General features: G+C 30.6%; 1 long non-coding RNA gene across 2 annotated transcripts in view; it reads left to right on the top strand.

Annotated features, from left to right (window-relative positions):
- Nucleotides 1–8,971, top strand: part of LOC106684364 (uncharacterized) — a 48,356-nt gene extending 39,385 nt beyond the window's left edge. The window contains exons 1-4 of one of the 2 annotated variants that reach the window (XR_001343694.2): nt 2,819–2,891; nt 5,227–5,432; nt 8,455–8,518; nt 8,597–8,971. This is a non-coding gene — a long non-coding RNA (uncharacterized lncRNA). Of the gene's footprint in view, nt 1–2,818; nt 2,892–5,226; nt 5,433–8,454; nt 8,519–8,596 lie in introns of those variants that run through there. The other variant, XR_010843048.1, reaches the window with a different exon arrangement.
- Nucleotides 8,972–9,609: the final 638 nt, after the last annotated feature.

The raw sequence follows: 9,609 nt of genomic DNA, 5'->3' as shown, positions 1-9,609 counted from the left end.
TATATATATATATATATAGAGAGAGAGAGAGAGAGAGAGAGAATTAGAATAAGAGTTAATAGACATACACATATCCAGATTAGTTCTTGGATAACAAAATAATTAAATGTGAGTGAAACATCTTCGTCCTGAGTAGTGAGTAGTAGTGAGGAATCAAAATAAATAATAAAATCGAACTCATATATTCGGGTAATAACAGAACAATTGGCAATCTTTAGTTAATTACTAAACGATATGTGACTACAATCAATGGATCTTAGCATTGCATACCGTTTCGTCACCCGAGATAAGCTATCATTCATTATTTTCCTCTCTACTCACAATACCTTACTCATTATTTAACTTTCCTTATAAGAAATTCGGAGTCGGATTAATTTTGGTGTTGTGGCCACGGTATTAAAGAAAAAAAATTTTTTTTCAAGCGTAAATATAAAAAAAATGAATACATGTACGAATTGACTAATATTTTCTCTCAATCTTTCCCTAACACTTAAAACCATTAATAACCGAAATATAAAACTATATAAAAACAAAAACCCATAAATATTAGATAATCAAACAGGTATTGGTGTAAAAATAATCATCATGTAAACAGGAAAAATATGTTTTTTTATTTTATTTCAAAACTGTTTTAAGGTTTTTTTTTTTTAATGAAACAAAATCCTAGCGTAATCACAATATATTACGGTCTTAGGTAGTAATGAAGATAATATGGTAAGACTGAAAAGATTATAATTATAAAAGTAGAGGAAATCAGCTTTCTAGTATATGCTGATAAAACAAATTATACTGCATCTCTATGAGTACCTATAATTCATATTTAATCTGATGTCAAATTCATTACTGACATTTTCCATACATTATCGGTTAAAGGAACATTTTAAAAATCGGACTTCAACAAGGGCAAAGGTCGAAATTAAAAGGATTATGACTGTATTGTTAATGATTTAATTTCCTTTAAAGATTAAGGATATGTGGAGTACAAAAGGTATTTCACGAACTGGTCGAGTACTTTTTTTATATAATGTTAAAAGTATATCTTTCCTGTAAGGATACAAGGAAATGTAACAAAATGATTAAAAAGCGTCCAATTTCCTGTCTATTTCAATTGGGCTCTTACTGAATCACCTACATTTTTAAAATCAATGAGATTATTCGATAGTACAAGAGCTTAAGATGAGAAAAAAAGGAAGTTAGTTCTCCTCAATTTCTAATTTACTTTAATAAAAAATAGTCAAAATTGATGAGTCTGACAAGTATAGGTAGGGCAAATACAAAATGACGGCTGCCTCAAAACGTTAAAAAAATTAATTTTTCATTCCAAACTCTACATTTATAAAACTACAAACACATCTTAATAGAACATCGTTTAAAAAAGAGTAAATGCGCCAAAAGATAAGCCATAATAGAGCTGTTTACCTTAAATAGTTCTCTATATATCATAGGAATGCACTGAAAAATCAGTAGTTTGTGAATTTATTTTGATAAATCTATATCTCAAAAACCATAAGTCGTACAGATGTCTGCTAGCACTTACATTAAAGCTAGTTAAACGTACTATAATTTACTTTGTTTTAATATAAATTTTCACATATTTTAAATCAATTTTAGCCATACCTTAGTTTACCTTTATTTCATGTTATCTATTCTCTTTCTTTGTCATATTATTTTAGTTGTTTGTATCTTCTTTAGGTCTGATGTTACTAGACAATCGGTCGAAACTTCCAACACATTAAATTAAGACCGTAATAAGGCCAATCTGGACATATGGAATTGAGCATTGGGGCTCCACTAAACCTTCGAATTCCTCTCGTATTCAATCCTTAGAATCCAAAAACCTTCGTTAAATCCTCAATGCTACTTACTTTGTCACAAATAAAATCATACCTTAATGATCCCTATGTAACCGATCTAGGCCGAACCAGATATCACTCCTCCCATTATCATCTCCCTAACCACTCAAACCCCCCAGTTTCTGACTTTGCATCCTCTTCCATTCTTGACAATCCTCCAAGGCGCCTGAAAAGAAGATGGACAGGTGACCAGCTAATGTAAAATGTCATTAAAGTGCTACCAATGGGTAGTTTCTCTACATGCCTGTAACATTCCAATTTATCTTAGATCAGATTTACTAAATGTATTATAATGTATTACAACGTACAGTTGTAAATAGCAATAAATAAATATTTAATAAAAAAGGTTTGATGAAGCCCTGAAAACGGGAACAATACGTTTAATTATTTTTTATTTTTTTATCGCACCCGGACCATCTTCTTTTCATTGGTTTAGATACATATTGCACCAGGCCTGTTTTATTTGGGTTTTCATCCTTATTTTTTTATAATTATTTATTAAAACCAGTCTTGGTTCAGATTCTTTTCAAAATCTATCCGAATCATCCGTTTTCGATTGTATGTATTGTAAGGGGTTAATACGTTTAAATACAACTTGAGTTTTTATTTTATTTTTTATGACACCCCGACCTTCTTTCTATTTGTTTATTTTTAGATACATGTTGCACTAATGATGTTTTATTTGTTTCTTTATCCTTATTTTTACGTCATTTTTTATTATGATTGATAAACAAACCGGTCTTGAAAAATAAATTAAATTATACATAAATGTTTTTCTTTTTTTGACAATTTGCGTATAAATAGTGTAACAATACATTCACAATGTAGACTGCAAAAAATTATAATTCTAAAAATTGTAGGTTTTGAGGATTCTGTATTTCGGAATACCCTATATACATGCATACATTTTATATATAATATATCTGTATGTAAATCTGAAAGGATCAGTTGTGGCGTATAGTGGGGGAACTGGCTGGACACGCAGTCTAGTGCCAGAGCCGGTGTAAGCCAACCTGTGGCCTTCTGTCTTTGCTAAAGGTGACCACAACCCACTTACCTTTTACCAACAAATGCTTTCTAACTCATTATATCTTTTAGCGACACTGATCTAATACCATAATATATTTTTGAAAAAAAAAATCAACTATCTAATCAATCTCTACATAACATTTGTATAAACTAATTATTAATATTTAGTGTACATATAGGTATATACCAAAAAACAAACAATTCATTTCTTTCCAAAATCTATCCGAATCATACGTTTTCTATTGTGTTTGGATGAATTTTTGATATAAATGAGTTTAATGTTTGTAATCTCTTTCCGAAATCTTTATAGAAATAATTTTTATTTTATTTCATTAATTTTTTTTATTTTATTCCTATTCACAGCTCTAAACAAAATTCGTTAACTAAATGAGCTAAGCGCGATTAAAAGATAAATGAAGACACTTAACAGTAACAGCTGTATAACTGATTAAGAATGTTTAAAAGAAAATAAAAACAAATGGACTCCTATGTTTACTTTACATATTCTTACCAGCTATCGATACTGTGATTAAAAATAATCTAAAGTACATACATAGTACAATAAAGTTTATTTATATCATTAAATATTATTTATAGATATAATGATATTACGAAACATCGTAAGAGGTTAATCAGTATGCATAGGGAATCATTACCATTCCTGTGGATTGCCTTATGTCATATTAAAAATTAAAAAAATAAATAGAAAATAACAAACATTTATTCTGATTACCGAGAAGTGTATGATGTATGAAAACTAGTCAAAATTGGTGAGTCTACCAAGTATAGGTAGGGGAAATACAAAATGACGGCTGTTTCAAAACGTTAAAATAAAAATTTAATTTTTGATCCCGAGCTCTATGTCTATAAAACTACCAACAACAATAGAATATCATTTAAAGATGAGTAAACGTGCCAAAATATGAGCCCTTATAGAGCTATTTACGTTAAATAACTCTCGATGTATCATCCATTTCATAAAAATATACTGAAAAATCCGTAGTTTGTGAATTTATTTTGTGAAATCTATATCTCAAAAACCATAAAATGTACAGATGTCTCCTAGCACTTACATTAAAGCTAGTTAAGCGTACTATAATTTACTTTGTTAATTTAAAAATAAATATTCACATATTTTAAATCAACTTTAACCATAACTTAGTTTACATTTATTTCATATTATCTAAATAAAAAAAAAAATAGAAAATAACAAAGTTTATTCCTACTACTGACCAGAACCAGTGCTTTATTTCAAGAAATAAAGTATTAAGTATGTTAATAGTTTTACAAGTTTTTTATTTCGTTCCTAAAAACCTCATAGTGTGGACACACCTTAAAGAGTTTAATTGTTGCAAAATTTGATACCTTCAATGGTTAAATCGATTGTTCTCTCTTCTTCGTTTTGCTTAGAATATTTTCCTTTTAGTTTTAGGATATATTATGAATTATGTTGTCATAACCAGGCCTGATAGTGATTAATTGTATCAGAAAAAAATATATAAAGCAAAATTGTTAGTAATAACAACAAAAAATATCCAAATAACCTCTACTTTCTTTACTAAAAGAAATTACTTGTCCTTTTCGTTACGTTTCGTCCAACATAAAGGCAGGCTATTATGCCCAAGTCAATTTAGTACAGACAAAATGTACCTGTATTTGTCACTATAACTTTCTTCACATTTTTTAAAAATTTTATTATCATTAATTTATTAGTATTGTAATAATAACCTGTAATATGAATTAACAAAGAAGGCAATTTGAATAAATGTTGTTGAATTATTATTACAACTAATAGTCTCGTACAAGATAATAAAAAGTATATAAAAAATAATTTTTAGTTTAATAAATGCATATAAGTTTAAATACATTTTATGTTTTTCTCTACGTTACATCTATAATTGATTTAACAATAAATATTATTTATCAATATTCCTTTTATTTTATCTGGTTTTCGTAATTTAATTTTTTTAATTTTGATGAACATAGGATAAATCTTTCTTAACAATTGTGCAATTAATGAGAGGTCTGAGTTCGAAGATCCGAGGGAATCTAAATTTTTTAAATTTTATTTTTAAGCTTATTACTCTATCTACTGATTATATCATATTAGGCGATTTATTATATATTTTTTATTTATTGGTGGATGTATTTGTATATTTGGCTATTCCTTAACAAAATAAAGTGTCTAATCTCCAATAAGCTTATGGAAACATGACGAAAGTTATAACTCGTAACAAAAAAAAATTTAACTAATGGTTTTATGGGTAAAAGATGGACATAATGTATAATGTATATACCCCAAGGTAGAATATATATACTATACTATATTAAATTATTCTTTCAGATGCTGCCTTCATATTTAGGATTGGTTCTGGTGGTGGCGTGCCTGATCGCTTCTTCAGCTGGGCAAGGCCTGCTCCCAGAAATAGACCCTTCTGAAACCCACGAAGAGAACGGAACTCCTCTGCAGATCTTCAAGGCACCGGACCGCAAGTGCCCTGATGGTCAGCAGAAGCTTAACGGCAAGTGTCGGACAGTCTTCACCAATTCGTAAGTATTTCTTCCATTTTTCCATTCATATTTTATTTTACTTACTGATTTCTCAATTTTTTTTTGCCTTATGGTACTTGAAAATAAAGTATCACATAAAATGTTCGGACCGGAAAAGCATGAATTAACTGATAATTAAGAAAGCTACACAGCGGTGAATTGAGATAAATGCACATAGTAAATATAATTCAGGTCATAGCTTTATGGGCATGTATGGTTGTAGTGCTTAGTAACGAGCGGATCCCTAGAATCTTAATAAACACTGAATCGACGTTAAACGGTCCTAGTGGTCGACCGGAACATAGATGGGAGAATTGTGTTAAAATTGAATTAGTAAATTTGGGTTTGGAGGGGGGTCACTGGTAAGATGTATGTAGACATCGATTACTGGTATCGGCATGAAACCTTCGAGTCCGCTTTATTATTTGTTTATTACCAGATAGAGTCGAGTGTGATTCTGACCAAATCGCCTCCTTGTACAACCGTTGATCTATTCCTTACAAAGCACTTACCCTTCATGGGTTGTAGTGATAAAGATTTAATTTTTTTAATTACCGGATATGTGAAGAGACTATCACGTTAAAATCAGATCACACAATGACATTTACAATGGTTAAACTGAATAATAGGCCATCGGGACCATCCTGTCATGCTAGGCATACCCTGATAGTTGATATATGTTACGATAGTGAAGCTACTGTCATTAAAACATTTACCGTCGGGACATTACTGTCGTATTAGGTATAGTGTGGTAGGTAACAGTACTCTTCCGTCCGTTACCCAATGACAGTTACTGTCACGGTAAAATTTACTGTTGTGGTAGGACAATATCAGTATCATGTCTGGCGTGATAAACGTCAATAACTGTCGCGGCTGTAAAGCTACTGACAGTGAAGGCTTAATTATTAGTAATGTTTAATTAAAATTTCTATTAATAAAAAAAAATATGTATGTTATGCCCGACACCTAGCAGATAATTTATAAGTGTACTCCATAGCTATAAAAATACCCATGTAATAGATATTTGCGATTTACAACAAATCTATAGGTCACCTCATTACGATGCTCAGAACTCGTATTAGTAAATATTCATTTTTTTTATTCTCTATATGACTAGATATTTTTTTTAAAATTTAAAATAAGTATTTGGAATAAATAGAAACAAAATGTATAAAACCATTTCTATGTATTTTTTAAAATGTGAATTTTACTCGTATCTTGTTTCCAATCTAGCAGCTTTCAGGGATTTTGTTCCCTCTAACTTTTTTTATTTAAGTTATTTATTGATATTTACAACTTTATTTAAAATATATACAAATAGTAAATTTGATGTGAGTTATACAATGACATTACATAGACATGAGAGTCTACCCATTGATAGAACTCCAATAACATTTCTTGTGAGGAAGATCTCGAGGCCATCTTTTCATATGCCTGGGATAATAGGATGATCAGGTAATTAAGGATTAGCTAGGTTAGGAATAAGTGGGTTTGGGTGGTTAGAAAGTATATCATGGATGGATTGGAGTTGGTATTGGTTTAGTGAAACCCCAATGCTTAACTCAGTAAGTCCAGATAGGCCTTACATGGTAACATGAATGAGTCTTTTGCAATTAGTTTATACAGTTTATCTAGTAAGTGTTGTAAAGTCTGAATCGACGAGCAGTTTCCTGTCTTTTCACTCTTGTTGAGGATTCCAAATCAGTTGTTTCCCTATAACTTGATGTTGTTTTATATTTAAACAAGAGTTTCTTGTCACACCAGTATTACTAAATGTGAAATCAAGAAGTAAGGGCAAGACCACGCCATGACAAACATTGTAGCATAGACTTACAGCAGGTCGCCGGTCATTGGCTCCCCTGACATGCCTCTGGAGTACATCATGAGGCACGCCTACTTGGCTTCACTTATCTGGCAGCTTTCTGTTTCCATTATACTCCATCCAAAAAGGTTAGATAATATCCTTAGCTATCGATTGTGGTAATTTATCGATCCTAAAAGAATTCAAAAGATTTCAACATTCAGCAAAGTGATGGTACCATCCATGACGTAAAAAGATTAGAGTTATTTTTTTTCTTAAATAATTCATTTATTGTTATTTACAACGGTATACATATATACACATCAAGTAAATTTTCTGTAAGTGATATTATGACATGATACAAACATGCGGAGAATCTACCCGTTGATAGAACTCCAAAAACTTTCTAAAAGAGAAGATCTCGAGGCCATCATCTCTTCAGACGCCTAGGCGAATTATTAGGTAGTGAAGGAGAAGCCTGATTAGAAACGAGTTGATTTGGGTGGTTGGGAAGTTAATCATGGAAGGATTGGTATCTGGTTCTGGCCAAATCGGCAACATATGGGACATTGAGGTCCTGATGGATGATTTGATTTGTGACAAAGTAAGGAGCATTAAGGTTTTTACGAAGGATTTTGGACTGTAAGGATAGGATTCGAGAGGAATTTGATGGCTTAGTGGAGCCCCATAGCTCAACTACGTATGTCCAGATAGGCCTTATAATAGTCATGTAGATCAGTCTTTTGTAATGGATTGGAAGTTTGGACCGTTTGTCTAGTAAATGTTGTAATAGTCGGAATCGACGAGCAGTTTCCTGTCTTTTCAGTCTTTTATGATCTCCATGTCAGTCGTTTGTCCAGATTTAGTCCTAAGTAACGGATCTGTTTAACAGGAATAAGTGGGGTATTATTAAAAGATACTGTGGGGCAAGACGAAGGGTAAATGTGATTTGGTGGGATTTATTAGAATTAATTTTAATCCTCCAGTTTTGGCACCATTCTTCAAGGGTGGTGATGTGGGATTGGGGGGTTTGGAATACAATGGAAGGATCATTATTCACTGACAATAGGCATGTGTCATCAGAGTGAATTTAAACAATAAACCAATTAGAAATAATCATAGAGTTTTTATATTCATATTAAAATTTCATTATATAGCGTAAACAATTATTGACAAAATTTGGGTCATACAAATTAATTGTATATATAATTTATATTTCAGGCCTAAATAGGAAGGAGACACCTTCGTATTTCTGACTAATGTTTCACGCTATTAGATTTATAAGGTAAAATATTTTTTAAATATTATAGTTAGAATTTTCTCCTATTATTAATAATATATTAATCTAATTTTTTACCCTTAGGCGAAAATCTGAGGAACCAGAGAAGAATTCCTGACTGAAAGAGCCTTCAGTTAATTTTGAAACTACTGTCACCATACAGCATCATGCAACTAACACAATGATCACGCTACCATAACTCCTAAAAATTTGATGTATTTAAATACAAAAACGGCTTAAAAATGTTGATATAATTTGCTTGATAACGTATTATATTGTCTTTAACGTACTAGAAGAACTATCGACAATAACACTCCATTAATACAAGCAATTGTTAATATAATTTTGTAAGCTTTATAATAGAAAAAACCAAGATGTCAAAGGCTGTCTTGAATTTTATTGATGAGTCGTGAAATTAAATTTAACCAATGTAAGAATTTTAATATATTTATTACAATATATTGTTGTATATTAATATCCTCATCTTATTAGGATTACTTTACTATAGCCTGGAGGAATAAATGAAAATCTATGTAAAAAAAAAAAAAAAAATGTATGAAGATGTGTGTCAATGCAAAAACTTTAATTTCGTTTACTGTCGTGGTAGTAGAGTCACAACTGCAAAAAAGTGTGACAACCCGTCAGTGGCCTTGCTCACGTACTAACAGCTCAGTTTGAATCAAGATACCTAATTTCAATTAAGTATGTTACTTCTACATGCCGCTTCAAAATTAAGTGACCTAACTGAAAATATAAATTAAGGATCAGAAAAAAAAAATCCCTATGGTATGTCCGTTAATGTTTGTGGAGCCCGGTTGTAAAAAAGATCAGGTATTTAACCCCAATTTTTTATTACTTCAATAAAAACTATTTATAATTACTAATCAATATTGACGAGTCTGTCAAGTATAATAATGACAGTTGTTTCAAAACGTTAATAAAGATACAGCTTTTTAAAAAGTTTCATTTATAAAAAAATTAACGAAAACTCAGTAGTTTTAAATTAATTTTGTAAAGACTATATCTCAGGATTCATTACAGGTACAGATGTATCTTAAAAATCATATTAAAGCTAATTTAATGTACTATTCAGTAAT

Source organism: Halyomorpha halys, unplaced genomic scaffold (genome assembly GCF_000696795.3).
Source record: "Halyomorpha halys isolate HHAL.00 unplaced genomic scaffold, Hhal_1.1 Scaffold574.1, whole genome shotgun sequence".
Lineage (NCBI taxonomy): Eukaryota > Metazoa > Arthropoda > Insecta > Hemiptera > Pentatomidae > Halyomorpha > Halyomorpha halys.
Note: the sequence above shows the minus strand (reverse complement) of the source record. Positions and strands in the feature narration are given on the sequence as shown.